The sequence below is a fragment of the Rhinolophus hipposideros genome, assembly GCF_964194185.1.
Source record: "Rhinolophus hipposideros genome assembly, chromosome: 1".
Lineage (NCBI taxonomy): Eukaryota > Metazoa > Chordata > Mammalia > Chiroptera > Rhinolophidae > Rhinolophus > Rhinolophus hipposideros.
The window spans coordinates 101,654,174-101,679,981 of NC_138047.1; the positions used below are offsets into that span (position 1 = coordinate 101,654,174).

The 25,808-nt window shown below is 37.3% G+C and overlaps 1 long non-coding RNA gene and 2 pseudogenes across 4 annotated transcripts; 1 reads left to right on the forward strand and 2 right to left on the reverse strand.

Moving 5' to 3' along the window:
* Nucleotides 1–2,364: 2,364 nt before the first annotated feature.
* LOC308500694 lies at nt 2,365–11,257 on the reverse strand. 2 transcript variants are annotated; one of them, XR_013993766.1, is made up of 4 exons: nt 11,141–11,257; nt 4,669–5,106; nt 4,189–4,336; nt 2,365–2,792 (listed from the first exon to the last, which is right to left on the reverse strand). It is a non-coding gene; the product is annotated as an uncharacterized lncRNA (long non-coding RNA). The 2 variants fall into 2 exon arrangements; XR_013993767.1 differs by having other exon boundaries at nt 3,829–4,336.
* LOC308500689 (large ribosomal subunit protein uL23-like) lies at nt 7,472–9,957 on the forward strand (annotated as a pseudogene). Its single transcript has one exon. The product of its transcript is annotated as a large ribosomal subunit protein uL23-like (transcript).
* Nucleotides 11,258–13,833: 2,576 nt separating the features above from the next.
* Nucleotides 13,834–14,964, reverse strand: LOC308499507 (small ribosomal subunit protein eS8-like; annotated as a pseudogene). The gene is made up of 2 exons: nt 14,845–14,964; nt 13,834–14,409 (listed from the first exon to the last, which is right to left on the reverse strand). The product of its transcript is annotated as a small ribosomal subunit protein eS8-like (transcript).
* Nucleotides 14,965–25,808: the final 10,844 nt, after the last annotated feature.

Genomic DNA, 25,808 nt, shown 5'->3' on the forward strand with positions numbered 1-25,808 from the left:
ACTTCCACATTTCTAAATAACGCCTATATGCTGTTTCTTGATGTTTCCATCTTGGATATTATACTTTGACTTCCTAGTATGGAAAGGGACATTTTATTTTAAAACCTACATCCTCAAAATGCATCTTTCTGTACCCCCTTCATCGCCCCAACATAGATATGCCATACTTTAAATCAATAATCAGCATTTACCTGATTATGACCTTATGAATATTATTCATTGCTGACCTTACAGTATTCTATAAGGGTAAGTCACAACTCCAGAGTGTAGGCACGGGTCCACAGGGCAGAAGCACGAGCCACATGTTATTCCCAAGCTTTGACATTTAATTGGGGTTTGGTCAGGTAGACTTTATAAGTGATTGGTTGGTGACTCCTTTGCTTTTCATTTTCTCCCTTTTTAAATGGAAATGTCTGTAAGAGTTACTTCTATGCCTGTCCCACCACTGTACTTTTGGAGCACAGAACTTGCTTTCTAGTCTCACAGGTCCATAAATACTTTGCTCCAGGATGGGTTGGTTATACACAGAACTGCACCCATACCTGATTTAGGTATGCGATGAGACTTTTGAGCTGATGAGACTTAGATTCTGAGATTTTGGACTTGTGTTGATGCTATAATGGGCTGAGACTTGGGGGTACTTTTCGGATGGGTGAATATATGTCTCATGTGGGATGGATCGGTATGAGTCTTTGAGAACCAGGAGGTGGGCTGAAATATGTTGAATGATCCCCCACCCCCACTAAAAGATGCCCAAATCCTAATCCCTGGAATCTGTGCATACAAGCTTTGCATGGCAAAGGGGATTTTGCAGAACTGACAGAAATGCACAAGGCCTCTGGGTCAGACACAGTTAGTAATAGCAAAAACAAAAACTAGCCAGATCAGCATTATGTATCAATTCCTCATGCGCCAATTCCCACAGCACGTCAGGAGATAGGCCAGATGCTACCTCTGCGTGCAGTAGGAGACTCTAGGGTTTTATGGGGTTTCTCGTTCATCTTTCTATCTTTCCCTAGAGACATTATTCATTACTCCTGGGATGCATGCATATGTCTCTGGGGAGTAAAGAAAAGGCTTTATCTTTACTTCCCTGGGATGTCTCTAGGGAAAGAGATGTCTGTAACTTCATTATCCTGAATGTCTTCTTATACATTCTTAACTTAGATGCAAATACTTTCATTCAGAGGATCAAGACTGTGCAGGAATGTGAGCTATTCAGAAAGAAGTATCTTCCAGCGCTTTATTTAAAGCACCAAAAAGGGAAAAATTCTATTATCTTTAATAGAATAGAAAAATCTAAAAAAAAAAAAATCAAACATTACAGTAGTGCTAGGCATGGATGGAAAGGAATTGCTAATTTGTATGACTTTAGATAAGACCATGCCAAATGAAACATCACCCAGTGGGGTCAGGAAATATGTAAAGGCAGAACTTGAAATTACTTTGAGAAAGTCATATTAAGCAGTATATGTTGCTTAATTATCAGCTACAATGTGAGGAAGCAACATCAATCAATGCCATTTTTGGATGCTTATAGAGATTACCTGACAAAATGAGATTTTTAAATATAAAAAATGTAAAGAAATTTGCCACACATTTAATAATTATTCCTTGAATATGACCTCAAGTTACAGATATTATATATAATTAATTCATCTGTTCTTCACCAAATGTGTATTGAATACCCCTTTACTATATATGCAAGATGGACAGTCTCTGCTCCCATGGAGAATTCATTCCAAGGGTGGCACATTGACAGAACTCACAATCAAATAAATAAAAATATTACAAATTATATACTACCAAAAAATAATAATAAATAAAGAATAATGCATATACCCAAACTAAGGTTGTTAGGAAAGACCTCTTTAAGGAAGCAGTATTAAATTCAATGTTTTCAAAATAGTAGTCAAAGTGAGTCTTTTAAAACCTAATTCAGATCATGTCTCTTGAAGAAACCTTTCAATTGTTCTCCATTTCACTAACAAAAAACCACAGGCCCCATAATGGTGTACAGAGCCCTTTATGATTTGGTCTCCAAATAGCACACTGACCTCTTTTCTCATTACTCTTCCTATAGCACTTATCTTCCAAATATTGTAACACCTAATATTTTTGTCTCTCTCCTTGCTAGAACACAAGCTCCACTAGAGAATGATCTTCAAAGTTTTCTTCATTTTATATCCCAAATGTCTCTAGAACAATTCCTGGCTTCTAATAGAAGTTCATTAAATTTTTGTTCAATGAATACAAAATTACATTACGGTTATTAAATATAACAAAAATAAAAACATAGCAAAGTTACCACATGATATATTAACATTTAAATACAACATAGAAAAATACAGTAAGAAACACAAAAAACAAGAACCAGGTAAGATTTATTTAATGTGATGGGTGTGCCTGCCTGTTCATAAGTTCATTCCAATCTGGAACACAGGAGGATAATGCTACCCGCATATCTGCTGCACCATTCCATCCACTTCTTTCCTTCGTTTTTAGCTGGGTCAAAACTGCAAACCCTAGTTCACACAAACTAGTTGTTGTGAATGGTAGTAACAGTAGGATACTCTTTCTACTTAGCAAAGGAAAGTCTTCCTTTATCTTAATCCAAAATGCTGATAAACTTAATGTTTCGTAGTCATTCTTCAATGTATATGAAGAACTGAGCTGCAGTAATTCATTCTCTTCTGCAGGCACCAAGTTTAACTCAATTATTGATTCTGGATTTCGAAAAGCAAATGGATCTTTTACCCAACAGTTTTCTCTTAATAGTTCAAATTTCTCTTCTGGAAAGAAATGGTTAAAAGTTTGAGAGAGAGAAGTCAGATGCAATAATATTTCTAATTTTATTTCTTTCAAAATGGTTTCATTAATAATATTCTCTTCAATATGTTGCAAAAATCTTGGAAACATGTAGTAGCTAGGCTGACTGCTTTTAAGCCTTGCTTGCCATAACAATAACGTCTTTCTGAATCCTTGGATACGTTCGACATGTTGGAATATATTACTGTTTTTCCCCTGCAGTTTTAAACTTAGTTCATTAAGAATGCTAAAAATATCAGTTAAATATGCCAATTTCGTTACCCAAATGTCATCTTCAAAGACACCTGCCAAATGAGATTTTCTTTCAACGAGGAAAACGTGAATCTCATTCCTGAGTTCGTAAACCCTACTTAGTATTTTCCCTCGAGACAACCAACGAACTTTGGTATGGTATAGTAAGTGGGTATGGTTTGTTCCCATCTCTGAACAAAATGTTTCGAGAAGTTGGCTATTTAGTGAGGTTCCTTTAATAAAATTAACGACTTTCACTGCATTTTTCAATACTTCCATGAGGTTCTGTGGAATTTCTCTGGATGCTAACGCTTCATGATGTATAAAACAATGATTCCACACAGCACTATGATTAGTAACTTCTAGCAATTTTTTAATTACTCTGCTATGTTTCCCAGTTATGTCTGCTGTTCCGTCACTTGTAATTCCTTTGCAGTTTTTCCAATTTAGTTTATATTGACCAACAATGCACTTTTCTAATTCTGTAAAAATATCTAATCCACTCAGGTGTGAGGTTAAATATAAACAACATAAAAAATCCTCCATAAAATCATCTTGCCACGCATATCTGACATAAACTAAAAGTATGCAGCTTCCGACATCAGTGCTTTCATCAAGCTGGATTGCAAAATCTATACCAGACTGTAACCGAGAAATCAGCATTGTTTCTAAATGTTCTGCAATAGTACAAATTCGAAGAGATACTGTGTTATCACTAGGTAGAGTTTTTAATTTATCGGCTGACTTATCATCAAAAATTGTACGCACCATATCCAAACACGCTGGAAGAATAATTTTTTCAGCAGCTGTGTGAGCCATTTTTCCTTTTGCCACACGATATGCAACTAAATATGATGATAACAAGGCCTTTTCACTCACAGTAGAACAGCTAAGAAATTGTGTTGATAACTTTACATCTTTTTTCTTTCTTTGAAAGTATTCAAGGGGTTTATCAATAAGTTCAACATGCTGAGTTTCTAAGTGCCTTTTTAATTTTGAAGGTTTTAAGCTTTCATTTGCAAGAATACTATTACAAATAACACACTGAGGTCTGTCATTTTCAAAGGGTTTTTCACATTTGATAAAACCGTATTTTAAATAATCTTCGTTATATCGTCTTGCACTTACTTTTTTCTTTTTGAAATGTGGCACAAATGAAGATGAAGTTTGCAGATTAGAGTCAATATTTTTTTCAATATTGTCACTATTCACACGCCCAGATCCAACAGTTGAACTTGAACATGCTTCTGAATATTTCACTTCATTATTCCTCTTTCTTTTAAAAAAGAAATGGTCCATTTTAAAAGCAATTTTGATTAAAATGTTATGATTACCACAAACTCAAATATATATTATACATATTATATTTTTTTATAGCCTAGATAACATCTTTCAAAAAAATGTAGTTTGCAACTGAATCTATTTAACATCTCAGACTTTACATCTAGTTGCAAGTCATAGTAATAGAAAACTAGACTGCACACCAACTTTATTATGAAAACGAAACAAGACACCAGTGGACAAATGACTGAAAAACCATCTTAGCCAATATACATTGTATTCATCATATCCCCTCCATCAAATATCTTTTCACTTATTGTAACTGACCTTAGTAGTCCTTGCAATATGCATAATTCTGGCAAAGGATTTATGCAAAGCACTCTGACATTTTATATTTTTTGTCTTAAAGTTCATTGTGACTCACAAAAAATGATCTCATGACCTACTAATGGGTCACACATATAATGTGCAACGTATTTATATAGAAGCATTTTCCACTGCTGTATTAGTAGCTTGAGTATGTCTGCTTGACGACCAAAGAAACTAGCTGATCTGTTAGACTGTTGGTTAGTATAGGAACTTTCTTGAAGTGGCAGATATATCTCTTAGATTTTCATTCCTGATATTTTTTGATGGGAAGAGTTTTAAGTGTGCCAGTTATGGTCTGATTTAGTGAGGCTCCAATGAGGTTTTCCATGGCTACGTCAACTATCAGGTTGGAGTTGGTGATGTATTTTTAGAACTTTGTTGGATTGCATCCTGGACCTGGGAATAAGAACAGAGACATGACATTAAAGCCTTACAATACAGAGCAATATTATTGCCAGCTATGGGGACTTTTACAATATTGAAGGTCATGGGTGCTGAAGCAAAAATCCTATCCCTCTTCTCATCACTATGTTATGTAGGTTTCAGCCTATGGCTGTAAAGCAAACCTCCTCAACACAGATTGGTAAATAGAAAAATGATGTCAGTAAAACCTGGAAGTTGGCATCAGGAGTTTCAAAGGACACTGATAAAGCTGAATACAAGAAGCCACGAGGACTGTAGCTCACTCACCACATACAGTCATCCCTCAGTATCTGCAGGGGACTGGTTCCAAGGTCCCCTGGGGACACCCAAATCCACAGATGCTCATGTCCCTTATGTAAAACGGCATAGTATTTGCATATGACCTACATTTGTATTAGAGGCTCCAGCAGCATATGCCGAGACATCACTTTAACATAGTGCTTGGTGGAACATAGTGTGTGGCAATTAAAATTTTGCTTTTCGAAACTTCCTGGAATATATATTTTTTTTAATATTTGCAGTCTCGGTTGGTTGAACCTGTGGATGTGAAACCCATGGATCTGCAGGGTCAGCTGTAGAGCTGCTGCTCTCTGCTCAGCATGGCCATGCCCATCCTGGAAGTGCTTACTGTACTGTTCTCTTTGATCTCAGTGTATCTGACTCTTGTAACACAGCACTTCCTTTACACTGTACCTTTCCATCAAGTCGTGTCACTTTAGGGGTGGGGGAGAATGTAAAGTCTTATGTTTACTGAAGTTTACTGGAATTCAACATCTTAACAGTGTTAATACTTTTACTAGGATTGTTTGCATTAACTCTATTTTCATATTTTCCATATTCTTGATGTTCTCACATCTGGGTTCTCACTAATCAGGGAGAAACTGATGTTCCCAAGGTTACCTATTTCCTAGAAATAGCAAAGAGCTCAACCCAGGAGCACAAACCGGCCATATGAGAACTAACCAATCCAGAGCCCACCCTCCCTGCACCCTCCCCCAACCAGACTCTTACACTCCACCAATATTCCTCTGCCCTAATCATCCCAGGGCAGGTACCAAGCAACGACGGACAGCTCCCATCAGGGATGTCCAAACTGCGGCCCGCAGGCCAACTGCGGCCTGCAATCCATTTTTTATTGGCCCGCATCAAATTCCAGAAATATATTTAGTTTACTTAAATAAGCCAGGTGAGGCAATACGTATTTCACCTTGAGTGAGTGGCCCGGCTGTTTGTTTATTTTACCGCATATGGCCCTTGGTAAAAAACGTTGAAAAAAGTTTGGACACCCCTGACCTAGAGCCGCTGAAATTATTCAAAAAGCCAATCCTAAACCTGCTTACCATGTCTCACTTATTCCTTCCCTAGAAAACGGGCTTTTCTATAATTCCCCTTCCATTCCCTCTGCCTCCTGACCAATCTTGCTGCTTCCCTTTGTGCCCCGACTGTGTGGCATGGTATGCTCTGCTATCTGTTTCTAGGGATCTGTGTGTAAAAAAACTTCCTACTTCATGACAGCCATTTCTGTGTCTGCATGGTTTTTTGTTTGTTTGTTTTACACAATATTTATTTATATTTAACTACATTTTAACAAAGTTTTGATGTTTTTTAAAAATTATTTTTTCAGTTACAGTTGATATTCAATATTATTTTATATTACTTTCAGATGTACAGCATAGTGGTTAGGCATGTCTTACATACTTTATTAAAAAAAATCCCAGGTATATTGTAAATCATTTTTATTTTGTTACTGCTCTGGTTACAAAGTTTTATAGTTTGGCCTCAGTCCATTTCCCCTAACAATTCCCCTAAGAATTGTTATTGTTAGTATAAATTTTGCATTCCATGAATTTTTCTAAGAAGTCAGTGTTAAAGCTGAAACACCCATATCTTGAGATTACTTTTATTATGTGCCTGGTGAATGGACTCTCCCAATCACTTGAGAGAAAGACTGGAATGCTCCAGTTTGGGGGACACACTAAGTATTTTCATTAAAGCTATGACCCATCCTTCATCTATAAGTAAAACAGTACAGTACACAAGCAATGTATAGGTTTCAAAAATACCCGACAGTACTCAAAAACATGCTACTAATTATATGAATGCCATCCCTCAATGTTCACCAGTCTCTTGTCAATGCATTTTTGTGGGGATCTAATCTTTTAATAATAAAGCCAGCTTTGAAAGAGGCATCATAGGGGATGGTGACCCAAGAAAGATATAGCCAGAAGGCAGAAGGCTGTGAGACTTCATTGATGATATCTACATGGGTTTTACTCTTAACATTAGTAGACTTGAAGGGGAGTTAAAGTACGTCATGTATAGTTCATTTTTTAAAAAATTTAATAGACTTTATTTTTAAGAGCAATTTTAGGTTCATAGCAAAGCTGAGCAGAAGACAGAGAAAGTACATTTTCCACATACTCCCTGCCCATTATCAACACCCCGCCCCCCCAGAGAGGGACATTTGTTACAACTGAAGAACCTACACTGATACATCATAATCTCCCAAAGTCCATAGTTTAGGTTTTTGACAAATATATGACATGTATCCATCATTATGGTATCATACAGAGTATTTTCACTGCCCTGAAAATCCTGTGCTTCACCTATTCATTCCTTCCACCCTCCCCCACAATCCCTGATGTTTTTTATTATTTCCACAATTTTATCTCTTCTAGAATGTCATATATTGAAATCATACAGCATGTAGCCTTTTCAGATTGGCTTCTTTCGTTTAGTAATATGCATTTAAGGTTCCTCTATGTATGTTCATGGTTTTATAGCTTATTTTTTTTAGTACTGAATAATATTCCATTGACTAGATGCATCTCAGTTTATTTATCCACTTATCTACTGAAAGATACTTTGGTTGCTTCGAAAGTTTGGCAATTATGAATAAAACTTCTATAAACATTATTTGCAGGTTTTTGTGTGGACATAAGTCTTCAACTCCTTTGGGTAAATACTAAGGAACCCGATTGCTGGAATATATGTACAGTGCATTTTTAAAGAGGACCAAGCAAAAATTGTCTATCTTTTTGTTGCTGGAGCATGAGAATATTGTGAGCACAGAGTACGCTTTCTAGACAAAGTATAGAAGTTGCTCTTTTTTTGCAATGGTGCCAACTTTTGTTAATGTAACTCATTCATAATGGCAAACTTCAAATAATGCCAAAGGGCCCGCTCTAGGATCTCATGAGTTGTGATGGCCTAGCCTGCTACTGAGTTACCTTGTTGGTCTAATATAAAATGTCAAAAACAGAACCAAGTCAGAACTGAGGAGGGTATAGACCTGAAAGTATAGGAAGGGTAAAGGTGGCTGGTAAGATGGGTCACACAATTTAGTATAAGTCAGTGAGAAATAGTGATGTACAGAAGGGTAAAGGTGGCTGGTAAGATGGGTCACACAATTTAGTATAATTCAGTGAGAAATAGTGATGTACAGAGCTGTCAAAAACACTCTCCTATTTGGCCAGTTTAGCATAGGACAAATGTTAAATCTACCCGATAGTTTGGAGATATTTACTATAAATAGCTAAAGAAAATGGTGCTAAACAAAACATGCTCCGAAGTCTTTTGTTTGCCCTCTCTTTTCGTTACCTGTGTGTCTGAAAGGCACCTTAATGGGAGGTCGTAGGAGTTTTAGAGATAGGTTCAAACCTGAAATTTTTGGTCCACCCATAAAAGTTCTTTTGGAACTTTAAAGAGATATTCTCAATTAGAACTCAACGTAAATCAGAGCATATACATAGCATAACATAAACAAATATACCAGTGTGATTCTATAACCCAGATGGGTTCTGCTGGGATAAGTCCCTTCTGGCCAAAACTCCAGAGACCTACAAATATGTGCACTAATGCTTAAGGTGTGCACTGAAGTTGATTGTTGGGGACATATAACTGCATTTCAGAGCAATAATCAGCTGTGCATGTAGTTTAGTCATCCTTTAGGAGAGAATTCCAATTAAGGTGACCAAATACTTGTAAAAGATGCATTTATATAGTCATGTGATATGGTTTCAGGTTAGTGATTTTCCACTAATGAATCTTTGTATCTACCTGTCTCTAGAATAGTGTTTATCATATGGTAGGTATTCAAATGTATTTGAAAGAATGAGAAAATGTATTACACCTGTAGTAAACTACACAATATACCTTCTATTTTTATCAGTCACTGAAAAATAAGTTACCAAACTCTATTTGGACTGTATGGTAACATGTAAGACAAAGGCGAGTAAAACATATCCTTTAAAATAGGGTCATCGCTTTTCATGAAGATGGCGCCCAAAGTAAAGAAGGAAGCCTCTGCCCCTCCCAAAGCTGAAGCCAAAGCAAAGCCTTTGAAGGCAAAGAAAGCAGTGCTGAAAGGAGTCCACAGTCACAAAAAAAAAAGAAGATCTGGACATCACCCACCTTCCAAAGGCCCAAGACACTGTGGCTCCAAAGGCAGCCCAAATACCCTGGGAAGAGCACCCCCAGGAGAAACAAGCTTGATCACTGTGCCATCACCAAATGCCCCTAACTACCGAGTCGGCCATGAGGAAGAGAGACGACAACGATACACTTGTGTTCACTGTGGATGGCAAGACCAACAAGCACCAGATCAAACAGGCTGTGAAGGAGCTCCATGACATGGACGTGGCCAAGGTCAGCACCCTAATCAGGCCTGATGGTGAGAAGGCATGTTCGACTGGCTCCTGACTATGATGCTTTGGAAGTTGCCAACAAAATCAGGATCATCTAAAACTGAGTCCAGCTGGCTAATTCTAAATATAAATTTTTTTCCCTGTAGAATAAATAAATAAACAAACAAACAGATAAATAAATGAGATCGTCAAAGGCTGTTTAAAAATAAACTGCTTATAATCAATAGTAGAAATGATAATCTTATAAAAACATAAATGCAAATTATATTTAAATTTAGCCTATAAACCTTAACACCTAAATCTACCTGAAAATAAGAGACTCACAAAAAAAATTAACGATTACCTCATTTATAGTACTACAGGTATGGATTACTTATTCTTTTAGACAAAAACAATTGTCTTTTAATCATTCTGTTTCTGTGTTTTATGCCTATTCTAGAATATCTTCTTCGTAAGTCGTAAATGGTTTGAAATGAGATTTATTCTTTAGGTTTTAGCTCAAATGCTAGAGCATTCGTCCATACTAAAATTTAAGTACTTACCATGTGTCAGGCCCTGGGGATACAAAGCAAGAAAATGAATAGTGACATATTCACATAAGGGAAGACTTGTTCAGTTGTCGCAATGAATGAACAAGAGTTACAAATCGGCGACAAATCTTAAAGAAGCATTACATAAAAAGCTGCATAAGGAGATATATATCTGACTGCTCAAATTATGCAAAACAACACAATATATGAAATTAAAATATAAAGGTGCTTGGGAGAGTGGTTATCTTGCAGAAGAGGAAACAATGGGACTGGGTGGAGCAGACAACGGGCTACAATGACTTATAACTTATTTCCCCAGTTGGGTGGCCGCGTAAACATGCATTAGTTACAGTGTTACTTCTACCTTTTGTCTAAAATATTGCATTGTTCTGAAAGGCCTGATTCCTTCCTGAAGTCACTGCAAATCAGCCTCCTAGCGACTCAAGATGACCTTGCACCCCCGTACTGCCCTTTGTTTCCCGCACTGTCACTGCGCGCACACCGGCTCCCAAGGCCGGGAGAGGGGGTACGTGCAGGTATGAACTCGAGCAGATCAGCCTGTCACCCTTTCCCCAGGAGATTCCTGACTGTTCCCGCCAGTCCTCTCGGACGCCAACCGTGGTTTTTAAGACCTGCAGCCTGACCCTTCCGGCCGACCCTAGACTATCTCCCCCCCGAACCCGGATTGCTTGCTGCCCTCTCTCCCCGGTAGACCTCAATTCGTCCTTTAAGCACCACCAGAATGTGTCTCCTCCGCAACGAACCCCGGGATGTCTCCCGTTAGCGGACTCCGGTCCACTCCCATCAGAAGTTGCCTTTCCTGCTTCTCACCTCCAGCCCAGCGCCGGGAGCCACGCATCTCGCCCGTCTAGCGGCGACTCTACTCGCCCACCATTGCCCCCGCAAAGCCACTTCCGGTCTCACCTCGGCATCCGCGGGATTCCCGCCTCCAGCCGGAAGAGGGCTGGCTCGGCGCTGTGCGCAGGCGCGAAGTCGGGCCCCGTGTCGCTCCGTTGCTGTCCCGGGTGGACTCGCGGAAGTCCGGCGGTAGTTCCTACTCTCTCGGGAGTTCTTCGAACGCTCTGGCGGCGACCGCACGGTGGGCGCGCCGCAGCGAGCTGGGGAGACTTGGGGTGTCTCTAGGTTAGCCGTTCACTGATTTTTAACAAAAACTGCATTTCGTTAAGTAGGTGTAAAATACATATTAAGTATGTAAATATATTTCTCCCCGGTAATTATTTTAACAAAAAGTAAATCCGTGCAAACTATTTTTCAGATTGATTCTCTTTATTGCCTCTTACGATAGGTTAGTGTAGGAAATAGAAAACGTTAGAGACAGAAATTTTCATTTCAACTCTTAAGACTTCACAAGACTTCGTCATCATTGCTTGACCCCGAGCTCCTTTTTTTACTTACACGATTACACAAAGACTGGTTTTTAAAAACATTTTGCTTCTGCCATTGGATTTTTAAAACTACAAGTAAGTTGTTTGGATTAGTAAATATTTATATTCCACGACTCAGTCAAACTACGTAAGTTTGACTACATGAAACTACAAAAAAGAACTACATAAAAAGCAATGCCCTGAGAAGATTCACTCCCTCCCTAGTCTTATCCAACGTTGTTCCCCATGATCACCTACAAGTAACCGTTTTTAATTTGTTTCTTATTTATTCTTCTAGTTGTCATGCAAATACAAGCAAATCCTAATATACGTTCTTATTTTCCCCCATTCCTCCTCCATTATTCTCTGCATTGTTTTGCACATTGCTTTTTTCGCTTAACAATATATTCTGGACATTCCTGTTATCACTGTTTAATTAAACTTGCTCGTTTCTTTTTCTTTCTTTCTTTTTTTTTTCTTTTTTTTTTTTTTTTTGCTGTCATATATTCCGTGACAGCCGCAAGTCTCAGGTATCCTGTCAAACTACCTGCACTTCTACCTAGTAGCTGACTACAAATTCAGGGATTTACGTGACGTGATCACCCGAACGTCCCTGCTTGTATGGGTGATAATTCTCCAAAATGACTGACAATTCAGGAAAGTGCTATACTTACTATTACAGTTTTATTATAAAGGATACAACCAAGGAACAGCCAAATGGAAAACATACATTAGGCAAAGTGGGGGGTGCAGGGAGTGCAGAGCTTCCATGGCCTGTCCGGGTGTGCCACTCTCAGTGCATTGGTGTGTTCACCAACCTGGAAGCTTCTTCAGCCTGGTGGTTTTAGGGTTTTTTAATGGGATTTCATTGAGTAGGCATGATTAATTAAATTACTGGCTATCTGATTGAACTCAAGTGTCCAGTCCACTCCCTTCCCTGGAAATTGGAGATGGGCCTGAAACTTCCTTTCCTATAATCACCTAGCTGGATTTTCTGGTGACTGTCTTCTATCCTGAAGCTATGTAGGGTCTCCCACATCCCCACTAACACCCCCATTAGTCACATCATTAGCATAAACTCTGGTGTGGTTGAAAGGGACTCATGAATAGCAAAAGACACTCCCATCAGAAAATTCCAAGGGTTTTAGAAGCTTGGTACCAGGAACCAGGGACAATGATCAAATACATATGGTGTGATCAAACAATATGGTGAATGTTTAAACAAATTATTACAATAAGACATTGCTATTAATCCTTCTCAAAATACTCCCTTTCCTTCAAACACACTTATCACTTATTCCATCTTTTTTGCCACTTTCCAAAGCAGTTCTGGAAGTCCTCTTTCGTGAGTGTCTTTGATTGCGCTGGTGTGGCGGCCTTGATGTCCTGAATCATTTTGACTTTGGGGAAGAGCCAGAAGTTGCACAGTGCCAGATCTGGTGAATAAGGTGGATGAGGACAGACATATCACGATGTTTTTATTTGACAGAAATTACTGTATTCTAGAAGCAATGTGTGACACGGAGCATTGTCATGATGGAGGATGATTTACAGCACACTTTAAAACATACCTTCTCTCAACCATAGCTCACATCCGATTGACTGCACTGAACAAGTTGGAACTTGTCACGCTGTTACTAAGTCTCTACGCACTGCTTCCCATGTTCAAGATCCCCGCCTTTCTGTTGGATGACACTCAGCAGGAGCATTCACAACAGAAAGGCTCCGTGTCACACATCGCTTCTGGTACGGCTATTTCTGTCAAATAACATTACAGTGTTTCCTCATCCACCTTATTCACTGAATCTGGCACTGTGTGACTTCTGGCTCTTCCCCAAAGTCAAAATGACAATGAAAAGTAAATGTTTTAAATCAATTCAGGAGATTGAGGCAGCCACGGCAGCGTAACGTAAGACACAAAAGAGGACTTCCAGAACTGCTTCAGAAAGGGGCAAGAACAATGGGATAAGTGTGTTTGAAGCCAGGGGGAGTATTTTGAGGGGGATTAATGGCAATGTGTCTTACTGTAATACATTTTTTATTTATTTAAACATCATATTTTTTGATCACATCTTGTATATTCATTTATTTTTTATTTTTTAATTTTTATTTATAAAATAAACACTTTTATTCCATGAGTTAAGATAGGAGTGAAGAGGATTTATTTGCTTTCCGGGCCTTGATTTTCCTCAGATAGAGTAACAGCTCCTTGTCCTCTAGCAGATAGCCATCTACTCAGCCACATTGGCCTGGTCTTGAAGGATGCGTGCAAGAAGCATACCCTGTTAGAACTGCCCCTCTAGAAGACTGCTGATTTGGGCTCATCATATTTCTTCTAAATTTTCTTTGGTCGTTTTTTGTGTTAAATCTCATCCTCCTCAGGAGTCAGCTTGTCTCCCTTCTTGCAGCCCAGAGGCCATGCATAATGGGACTTGGGCCACTGTCGAAAGGTGTGCTGTCTATGAGCATGATGCAGTTCTTTACGGAGGCTTCGTGTGGACCAACTGTGGTTGGATACATTGTAAACAACATCAGTAATCCTTGTTTTGCATCAGTAATCCTTGTTTTACAACACTCAGAGCCCCAGGAGAAGTTCCACACTTCCAGCCTCAAGTCACAGTACTTCTGGTTGCCTCCATGCACAAGGATTGTGTGTATGTGGCAGGGGCCAATCTTAGTGTTGGCAGCAGGGTGTCCCAGCTCATAGTTTCTCTTCTAGTTAGATAAGGCAGAGGCAGGGCCTTCAGGAAAAACAACTAACTGACAGCCATAGGCAGAAAACTAGTAAACCAGGATGTGGTACAAACCGGACAGAGCCAGCCCAAATCAAGAGGTGGTGAGATTCACCTCTAAGTAACCTCCAGCCACATTATATGGTCATTATAATACATTTCTATACCAAATAACACACCCCCTGCACCCTGACACTTCCATAGAGGACCATATAAGGACAAAAAAGGGATGTGTCAAATTCTGAGGGGGGAACCCTTTCGAGAACTAATAAGAATATTCCTCGCCATTATTAGCATATTAAAAAGGCTTACTAATAGTAGCAAGCAAGGTTGGGTTGTCTGTATGGTAGAGGCCCAAGGGCAGCCTCTATGGTTGTGGAATAGACTACCTCTTAATAAACTACTTCTTCTGTATTACTTGGCTCATGCTTGAATTCTTTGCTGCATGAAACCAAGAACCCTCTTTCCTGCAACAGTAGGGATTTCTCTTGTCCCCGGTCTTGCAGCGCTTGTGCCAGTTGTCCCAGGGGATGCCCATGGCCCAGCGCGGACTACAAAGAGCAAGTATATTTTTTATTATGCCACAAAAGAATAAAATTAACACATATGCACAACATCTAATTAAGGTACCTTTTTAAGTGTCCTTCCCATAGGAAACCACTATCCTGAATTTTGTGCTGTTCATTACCTTACTTTATTATAAGGTTACCTAGATGTATTCCAAAAATAGGTACTGTGCCTTTGCCTTTTTTTAACCTCTGTGGATGAAAAAAGGGGTTCTATGGAAAGTAACCTCTGATCATAAATTCCTAACTGGCTGGGGTCCTGGTGGGTAGTCAGACTCCAGGCACGTGACTTCTTTAGTAAAGGCTTCTTTGCCTCAGGCAATCCCTGGCCATTATTTCTGTGCATCTAGGTTAACACACCTTTGAAATGCCTCTTTTTAGACCCCTCAAGAGTGCATGTAATCTTAACTACCCTGTAATCCAATTCCCACCTTACTTTCTCCCACCTTCTTGTAATCTTCCTTATTTCAAATACAAATATTGCCCCTCCTTAATTTCAAATACATAAAAGAAATAGCAAAACTGTTATTCTCCAGAGCATTTGAGATCTTGTTTCCCAGCATATATCATCAGTTTGGCTCAAATAAACTTATAAAAATCCTCTACATGTTTGGACATTTCTTATGTTGACAACTTAATGTAAATGGAGTTACGGTTTATGTATACTTTTGTAACTAATTTTCATTTAACACTGTTTCTAAGAGTAATCCAAATTTACGCATGTAGCTATAGTTTATTCCTTTTTACTACCTTATAGTAGTTTGTTTTAGGAATACAGCACACTTGAATTATCCATTATATTGTTTACTATTATGAACTAACCTCTTAACCACCATTCTCAAATATGTGCAAAAGTTTCTGTAGCTAATATGTCTAGAGGCACTGTTATGGACTGAATTCTCTTTTCCCCACATTCATATTATGAAGCCATGAATTCCTGTACCTTAGAATGTGAGTACATTTGGAGGTAGGGCGTTTAAAGAGGTAATTAAGTTCAAATGAGGCTGTTCGGGTTGGGGGTGCTAATCTGTGACTGGTGTCCTTCTAATAAGAGATTAGGACATATAGGACATAGAGAGACACTGAGAATTCAGAAAAGAAAGGCCGGCTGGACACTGCAAGAGGATACCTGCAAACCACGGAGAGAGACCTCAGAAGAAACGCAACCTGCAAACACCCTGATCTTGGACTTCTAGTCTCCAAAACAGAAAACGTTACCGATTTCTGTTGTTTAAGCAACCCAGTCTATAGTATTTTTGTCACGCAACCCTAACAAACTAATATAGTTAAAATTGTTGGATGGTAGGATTTGCACGTTCACTTAATTAGTAACGCCTATGTTTTCCTAAGTTAGTTGGACCAATTTACAATCCTGGCAGTGGATGAGAATTTTTGCTGTACATCCTTGCCCAAAACTGATATTGTGAGACTCTACTTTTTTCAGTCTGATAGAAGAGGAATGGAATCTTATTGTCATGTTAATTGCATTTTCTTGATAACTTAAGAGTTGAATATCTTCATATGTTTGTTGTTTGTCAATAAAATGCCTGTTGTATTTTTGTCCACTTTTCTGTTGTGCTTTTTATTTTTTTTCTTAATTCTAGATAGTATTTAAATGAAAGTAAGATTTATCTTTTAATGGCCTGTCCTCTTTTATATTTATTTAAGAAATTCTTCCTAATCTCCGGAATAAAAAAAGATACTCATTTTTTTTTCTGGCTATTTTACTGTAATTATTTAACTATCAATTTGTGCATGATTTTCAACCTGTCAGATGTGAGAGTAGGACTGACTAAGTGTATTTAAGCATAGGAAATGGTTTTTGCCCCAAAGACTAAAACAAAATTCCTTTCAAGGCAATTCAATAAAAATCAAACTAATGAGCCTTTTAACAAGCCATTTCTAATATGGGACCAGGGCTTTTGGGGTATCTTGGATGGGGTTTTAGATGAAAAAAAGGTGGGCTGTGGGTTGATAATTGTTGAATCTAATTTGGTGTATTTATAGGTTTTGGTGGCTTATTAATACAAGTTGCATCACTTGATAAACAATTGGGCCTTTAGTGACTACCTTTTTTTGTTTTCTTAAGATTTCGTACATAGCTCAGAGTTCCGTTTCTTCAGCAAGGACTAGTGATATATCAGGTAACGTACATGAAGGTAATAGATTTGAAAGTCATACTTTTTTTTTTTACTATTATGAAAATTTTCAAAGTAGAGAATAGTAAAATGAACCCAACAATCCAACACCTCGCTTCAGTCATTATTAATATTTGGATGATTTTATTTCTATTTTTCACTCTCTTCTTCCCTGCCACATAAACATACTTCATACACCCCCATCCCACTCTCAGCCAGAATTATTTTAAAGCTGATGTTGGTCATCGTAACATTTCATCTAATATCCAGTGTTTGGATTTTTAATTTTCTCAATGATTCTTTACACTTGTTTCTTTGAATTAGGATTTAAACTATGTCTATACATTTAATTTGATTGATAGTTCTTGTCTCTTTTAATGCATAACAGGGTGTCCTTCCTTTTTTTCTTGACACTTACTTGTTTTAGAGATTGGATCATTTGTCTAGTTGAATTTCCCATATTCTGGTTAATTCCATCCTATCCTATAATTCAACCTATTCTATCGTGTATTTTCTATAAACTGATAGTTTAACTGTAGATGACTGACCTTTTTTTCAGGGAGGGGGACAAAAATAGTTATGTGGTGGTTTGGAAACATTCTGTTGCATTCAGATGAGGTGAAAGGCTTCAATAATATTTTGAAGCAGTGTCCTAATATGTAAGAATTAAGGATTATAAAGCAATAATATTCCCATCAACTGTTCCTCTGTAGTCCTTTAACCTCCCTGTTTTTACAGATGGGGACACCAAGGCACAGAGAGTTAAATATTTGCCAAAGGTCAACAGCTGATTTAATACAAGTAGGGCTCTTTTTCACCTTTGATTCCTCTTAAATTTTTGCCTCAGTTGTATATGCCTTTACTTGAAAGTATTTGTACATCAGTAAAACGTCAGAGGTGGTCAGGATGGCATCCCTGCCTGTCCAACTAGAGCTTTTGTGACTGAGAAGGTAAGACATTGTACATAGTAAACTTTCAACTCCCTTGTGTGGTTCTGTGTGATAGCTAAGGGATCACCAGGGTGATAGCTAAGACTTGAGATAGAAAATAATGGAAAGGGGCCTTAGCGAGATGGGCCCTAAGCCCATCCTGATAAATCCTGGATGGGAAGAATGCAAGAAAATCTTTATAGGCTACAATGGTAGTTGGTTATTTAGTCCTAAATAAGTTTTATTTGTTGTACTTGTTCACATCATTTATTTTTTATACCGTAGAATTTGTTTTCCATTTTAGTTTCTTATAAACATTAACTAAGTTAATATTAATTTGAAGAAAATGAATTATGTAACAAAATAGAAGAAGTGGAAACTAGAGGGAAGTTACATTCCCCTACAGCTTACGTAACTGAACAGAAGCTGTGAAATCAGTGAGGCAAAAAAAATCATCTGCAAGTCTGGTTACAGTTCCCTGAAATATCTTAGAGTTGCTTCATCTGTCCGATGTGGAAAAGCGGTTGGTAGTGGTAGGCTCACTGTTCTTTTTTATTTCAGTAACTCCCAGTGAACTGATAGGAATTTGCAAAAAACAATGATTGTAGGTATATGACATTGCTAAAAGCCTTTACCTTGACCATTTCCTGACACGACAGAAATGAGTTAGCTGATAGGGAGATAGGAACATTTTGTGACTGAAATACAAGTTTCATGAAGCTATTCCTTTGTAAGAAAAAAAGGTATACAATTTCACTAATATTTAAATGCAACATGGAGAGATAATCTCTAGTAAACAGAATACAAATAAAAATTGAGGAATATTTAATGTGATTAGTGTGGTGTCTATTCATAAGTTCATTCCAGTTTGGGATACACAAAGACAATTCTCACATAGTTGATACACTATTAACTGTTTTTCCCCCGTGTGTTATTAATTGGATTAAATATTCAAAGTATTAATAAGTAGTACTGCATTAATTCTACTTTGCAATGAGCAGTCTTATTTCATCAAAAGTGATAAATTTAATGTCTCATCATCATCTTTTAGTGTTTATGAAAAGTAAGCTGTAGTATTTCATATTTTTTAATTATTCAGCATAATTCAATTTTTGATTCAGAGTTTTGGAAAGCAAATGAATCTATCCAGATATTTTTCTTGAATGTATCAATTTTTTTTTCTGGGATATAATGGTTAAAAGTTTCAGACAGGCCAGAGGCAGTAAAAAAAAAAAAGAAAAAAGAAAAAAACAAAGACAAAATAAATGAAACAATGTTTTTAAAGACACTGACCATCAGGCAAGGAAGAACCTGAAATTAAGAATATGAACTCTGGGCAAGAGGAAACAAACAAGGTGAGTTCTATGATGGCTCTAACTTACTGCTTTGAGTTTCTAGGCCACAGCATAGGGAGGGCAAAGACAGGGAGAGCCTGGTGGGCTTCCTCATTTGATGAGACAGAGCTGATATTTTGGTGAAACCAAGGGCGCTAGAGTTTGTAGCAAGAATATTGGAGAGTAGAGAACTGCACAAAAAGAGAACTCCAGAAATCTGGAAATCACTCTTGAGTTTTCTGGTGAGTACTGATCAATGCATGCAGGTGAGGAAATTACCTGAGACCAACGAAGGCACCACACAAAAGTATTACAGGTAATAGAGTCCAGCTCAGAGAGGGCTGGGAATGATGGCTGTTCCCACAAGACAGACTAGAAAAACATTCAGAAAGCATTAGGTAGCGTACACAGGAGGGTCTTCCTTCAGTTGTGGGGAATAATTAGCCCTCAGCTGAGCACTATTCTGTCTCGTGTTTAAAGCAAGACCTGAAAGCATCAAATTGTTTCCAAGTAACTGTTCCAGAAAAAAGATTTATAGGAATACAAATATACCCAGTACTGAGAAAGGTAAAATTCTCAATGTCTGGCATCCAGGAAAAACTTACCAAAGATGCAAATAGGTAGAAAAATAGGACCCATAATGAGGAGACAAATAATTGAAACTATAGAATATGTAGATGTTATATTTTAACTTCCATATGTTTAAAACGTTAAGTAGAGATGTGGAGGATAGACACCAAACTCTAGGGATGGGAAATATAAAATAGGGTGGAATAATGGCAGATTTGACATTGCAAGAGAAAAGATTCATGAGTTTGAAGACATATCAATAGAAACTACCAAAAATTAAGACAGGAAAAAATGACCATTAGCGAGCTGTGCATAATTTTAAGCACTTTAACATGCCTGTAATAGGACACTAAGGAGTGGTGGAAGAAACTTGAAGAAATAGAAAGTTTTTAAATTTGATGGAAACCAAACCCAAAGATTTAAGATCAATGAACCCCAAGCACGAGAAGCACGAGAAAAACTACACCAAGGCACACCATAATCAAATTGTTTAATACCAATGATAAAGATAAAATCTTAAATGAGACCAAGGAAAACAGGCACTATTTCTAAGTAATTTGGAAACAAAGTTGCAAAGATGAGAATGACATTTCTTTTAGAAAACAATTCAGTTGAGAAGTGAGTAGACAAACATTTACTGTGCTAGAAAGAACCTTGTCAATCTGAAATTCTATGCCCAGAGAAGATATCTTTCAAAACCAGACACACTTTTTCAGACAAAAGCTGAAAGAATTAATCATCAGCAGATCTTCAATACAAGAAAATGTTAAAGCAAGTGTTTCAGGAAGATGGAAATACACTAGAGGCCAGCAAACTACAGTCTACAACCTGTTATTTTACTGCCTGCAATGTAAGAATGGTTTTTACACTTTTAGAAGGTTATGTTAAAAAAACAAAACAACGAAAAACGAACAAAAATGTCTCTAGACATTGTCAAATTCTTCTTGGGGGGAAAGGCAGAACCGCCTCTAATTGAGAACCACTAACTGTACCCCAGTAAAAATGCAGATTGTTGGGATAAAAAAGCAAGACCCAATTATGTGCTGCTTGTAAGACACAAATAGGTTTAAAATAAAAGGTGGAAAGTACTTGGGCAGTTTCTTGTAAAGTTAAACATTCATCTATGATATGATCTATGCATTCTAATCAATACTTACCCAAGAGAAAATATTTGTACAAAGACTTACACATATGTGCACAGTAGCTCTATTTTGTAACAATATTAGAAATTATTAGCAAAATATCCATCAACAAGTGAATAGATAAATGTGTACAATAGAACACATGCAATTGAATACAACTCAACAATAAAAAAATGAACTATTAATACATACTAAAACATTGATGAATTTCAAAAATAATTAGGCTGAATGAAAAAAGCCAGACAAAAGGTATATTCTGTGTGATTCCATATATATAAAATCCTAGAAAGGGCAAACTAATTTGTAGAGAAAGAAGATCAGTAATTGCCTAGAGTAGAGAGGCAGGGGTGGGGTGGGGGTGAGCAGAAGGGAGGGTTACCAAGTGTACCGTGAGACTGGGTGATGGTGGAGATATTCATTATCTTCATTCAGGTGATAGTTTCTTGTGTTTATGCCCTCGTCAAAACATCAATATCAAACTGTACATTTCAAATATGTGTAGTTCATTGTATGTCGATTATACTACCATAAAGCTTCTACAAAACTTTATCAGAAAAGAGAGATATAACAATATCCTTAATTTTACTTCTTCCAAAATGTGTTAATGTTTTCTTTCATAAGTTGTGAAACTTTGGGGAGTGTGCAATAGTTAGGGTGATTACTGCCGTGATAGTAATGCCTTTTGGAACCCTTGGATATGTTTGAATGTTGAAATAAATGCCTGCAGTTGTAAAGATGGCTCATCAAGAATACCGAAAATATCAGTTAAATATGTGATGTTATTAGTTAGATATTGTCTTTGGAGATGTTTGCCAAATAATAATTGCTTTTCAACTAGAGAAAAAAATAGTTAACCAAGTAGTGTTGAATATTTAGTAAAAATAACATTTACTGATTTGCAATACCTCAGTGAAATCAGTAGAATGTCTTTGGATGACAGACTTGTGTCATATTGTATGTCAGTTGATAATTATTGAATCTGGGTATTGGGTGCATGGCAGTGATCATTATACCATTGTCTCTATTCTTGTGTTTGTTTGAAATTTTCTGTAGAAAACATTTTTAAAAGTTTATATTACCCAGCAATATACAGAGGCTACCAAAAAAATGTATGCACATTTTAAAAAAGGGAAAAACTGTATTAAAATTGTAATAATATATACCGATAACAAAAGAATACAAGTCACGTGTATACATTTTTTGGCACCCCTGGTACTATCTACTATAAATATATCTAATACAGTTTGCGCAGTTATATTTAAACTACATAACATATCCTGTACTAACTGATATATCTCCAACACACTGAAAGTGTTATGCAGCTTGTTCTCATCAAACTGGATTTTGAAATGTCTACAAACTTGTGATAAGTATTACTTCTAAATGTTCTGCAGTAGTGGAAAAAATGAGCTACTGTGCTGTTACTCTGCACAGTTTTTAATTAATTAGCTGAGATGTAAATTTATACACCCCATATCTAAACATGCTGGAAGAAAATGAGTCATTTTCTGTCTCACAATATGTTTGAATGCTGATAATAAGGTTTCATTACTAACAATAGTGGAATGACTAAGAAATTAGACTGAGAACTTGAATGTATCTTTTTCCTTTTTTTATCAATAAGTTCAGCATGTTTCCACGTAGCAGTTTAATTTTAAAGATTTTTAAGCTTTTACAAATATCATCGATAATTTGATAACCCACACATTAAATTATCTTCATTATAATCTTTTGTACTTCTTTCTTTTTAGAATGTGGCTCTACCGAAGTTAAAATGTGATGTGTAAAATACAATTTTCCTCCATATTGTCACTATTTTACATCTAGGTCCAGCGGTTGAACTTGAACACTGTTTTCACTTCATCATCCATTACTCTTTTTATTAGGTTGGTGCAAAAGTAATTGCGGTTTTTGCAATTATTTTTAACCTTTTAAATTACAATTACTTTTGCACCAATCTAATATTTAAAACATAATGGTTTAGATGCAGTTTGTATTAGTTTGATTAAATTGTTACAAGTTACAAATTCAAAAATAACCATACCAGATGTTTTCCGACAAATGGACTGAACATTTATAAATAAAAATCTTGATATTTTCTGTCAGTAGCAGATGAAATGCCTTCACACATTAAGTCACCACTAATTGAATTACATTAACCAAACATTTAATTGTATAATTATTAGCTTTTCCCCTAAGGCGATAGTTAAATTGACCATCTTGTACCAGGATATTAAATGAGAAGACAACAATCAAACTGACCTAGTCAATCCCTGTTTTATTTCTCACATTCTTTCCGTTAACAATGGCCATAGTTGATCAGTCCTTGCTCAAACTTGGAGTAAGTTTCTCTGGCATTTTCTACTAAAAAGATTTTCTGGTTTCCATCCACAATTAACTTGTGATCTGATGTTTATAAAAGCATATATTTGATCTGCATATAGAGGCAATGTGAAACTTTGCTTAGTCTCATTTGAATGTAATGAGTCTTTCCAGATCTACGCGTCTAACAGGAGTGTAGTGCTACTTTGTATATAACTCATAAAGATATAAATTTTTAATATGTGTTAAAACTTGCATTTTAACCATATTGAATGCCTCAACTATATGTCCAGTGTTATGCTAGGAACTTTTACATGTTTTCTCATAGATTGCCATAAAGGTCAGAGAGCTTGCCCATGATCTTGTGGTTGTTTAGTGAAAGAGCCCACGAATAGAACCTAAGTACTGTAATGTGTTTAAGTGCCTTTGCAGTGTGCCATGATTCAAATCATTAAGAGTGGGATGAGATTTTCATGATTAATATTTGCAACTTGTAATAGTACTAATATGGTTTATAATGCTCACATTAACTAGAAAGTATTCACAATATAATAATTTCTTTTGAAATGAAGCTTATTTAATACCAGTGAACTGAAAACACTACCAATGTTTAAAACCCTAATCTAGTTAGCAATTGGATGCATTTTCTCCATTAATACCACATTGCCTAACAGGCTGAGTTTCATCAAGACAACAAATATATATTTAAAAATCTGAAAAGTCAAAACAACTTAAAAGATTTACACTACATGAATAAGATGACTAAATGGGGTTTTAAAAAATAAATAGGAACTTGAGCCAATCTATCTGCAACTGGCCACAAGGATAGTGAATCAACTTCCTGTAACATCAGCCAAAGGGCGTGGCGTGTGGTCTTGAACAGTTCACTTGTGACCCAGATTTCTTTGGAGGGCACCTTTGGAGAACACAGGTGCATGTATACTGTGGTCACTGGAGCCCTAGCACAGCTAAATCCATCTCAGCTGAGAGCCCGTGGGTTCTGGTTTGGCTTTGGGTTTTTCCTTTAAATGTCAGGATTTCTGTGCTGTTTTGGACTGAGGGCCAGGTGGTCTTATGTTTCTTTCATCAGATAAACTTTGACTCTGCTCAAGTGGCATAAAATTTTATTTTTTAGTACATATTTAAAAACATTTCTTGAGGTTCTAGTATGCACAAAGCTCCCTGCGAGGCAATGGAGTTGGTGAGGGGAGTGGAAAGGGGAGACAAATATAGCTTGAGCACTCCCTGTGGACACCCTGGCATTCAGATCATTTGAGATACATCTGCCATACTGGTAGGGTGGCCCCATAAAGGTTTTAGACCAAATTTGCTGAGGTAACTTCCACAAGACAGATCATCCCGAGGGAAAAAGAAATGCTCTGGACTAATACTAAAATCACCGTGGGAGTGAAGGAGGGATTCTGAATATGGTGGTATGGCCATACTTCCGATTTGCAATGGCTCTGACCCCTGAGAGCATATCTGCTGCCCGGGGAGCTAGAGGTGTCTGAGTGAATACAATTGAAAGCTGTTTCACTTAACACATGAGGCTGAAGCGACTCTCCTTTGGGACCCTTTTAACAGTATGTCACAAAGAAGAAAGCCATTCTTTACTACCTTTGCACCTAAACTCATGATGATGATCTGAGATTACAGGGCCCAGAGGAAGAAGCCAAGAGACAGAGTGGCTCACTTGTTTTCTGGGGTAGCAGCATAGCTATAATGGGAGTGAATTTGTTACGGAGCACGTGAGAAACATCCCTGGGGACTCAGAAGTGCTTTGTAGTAATGGGGGAGGCTTTGCTGAAGCTACAGGCTCTGCACTTGCTGGTGGGGCAATGAATCATTAAGATTCACAGAAGAAAGGGATTGTGACCTCATTTGTCTGTGGGCTGTTGGGGCCTGGAGAAATCTGGGTTATATACGGTGAACCAAACAGAGTCCCTACTTTTAAAAAGGGCCCACTTTAGTGAGGGAAAAAGACACGTTCATATCACTGAAAATGAAATGCAGTGCATTCAACATTGTAAGTTGAGGTACTGCACTAGCCTCACTGAATGGCACGAGTGTTTGGGTCCCATTTTGTAGAAATTGGGGCACCATTAAATGTTTTTAACTACAGGAGAGTCATCTACCAGATCTGTGTTTTAGAAACATTTCTGACTAGTTGGTTTGGCAGAGGATTGAATGAGAAGTTAAAGTCAGGGAGCCCAGCAGTTCAAGCAGAAGGTAAGTAGAGCCTAAACTTGGTCCATATCAATATTTGTGGTGAAAAGGGCATGGATTAGAGATGTTTAAGAGGACTATGTATCTTTTTAAATATTGAAGTGTTGGAGAGTGAAAGTTTTTAAAATAACTCCAAAATCTCTAGAGGCGGCATC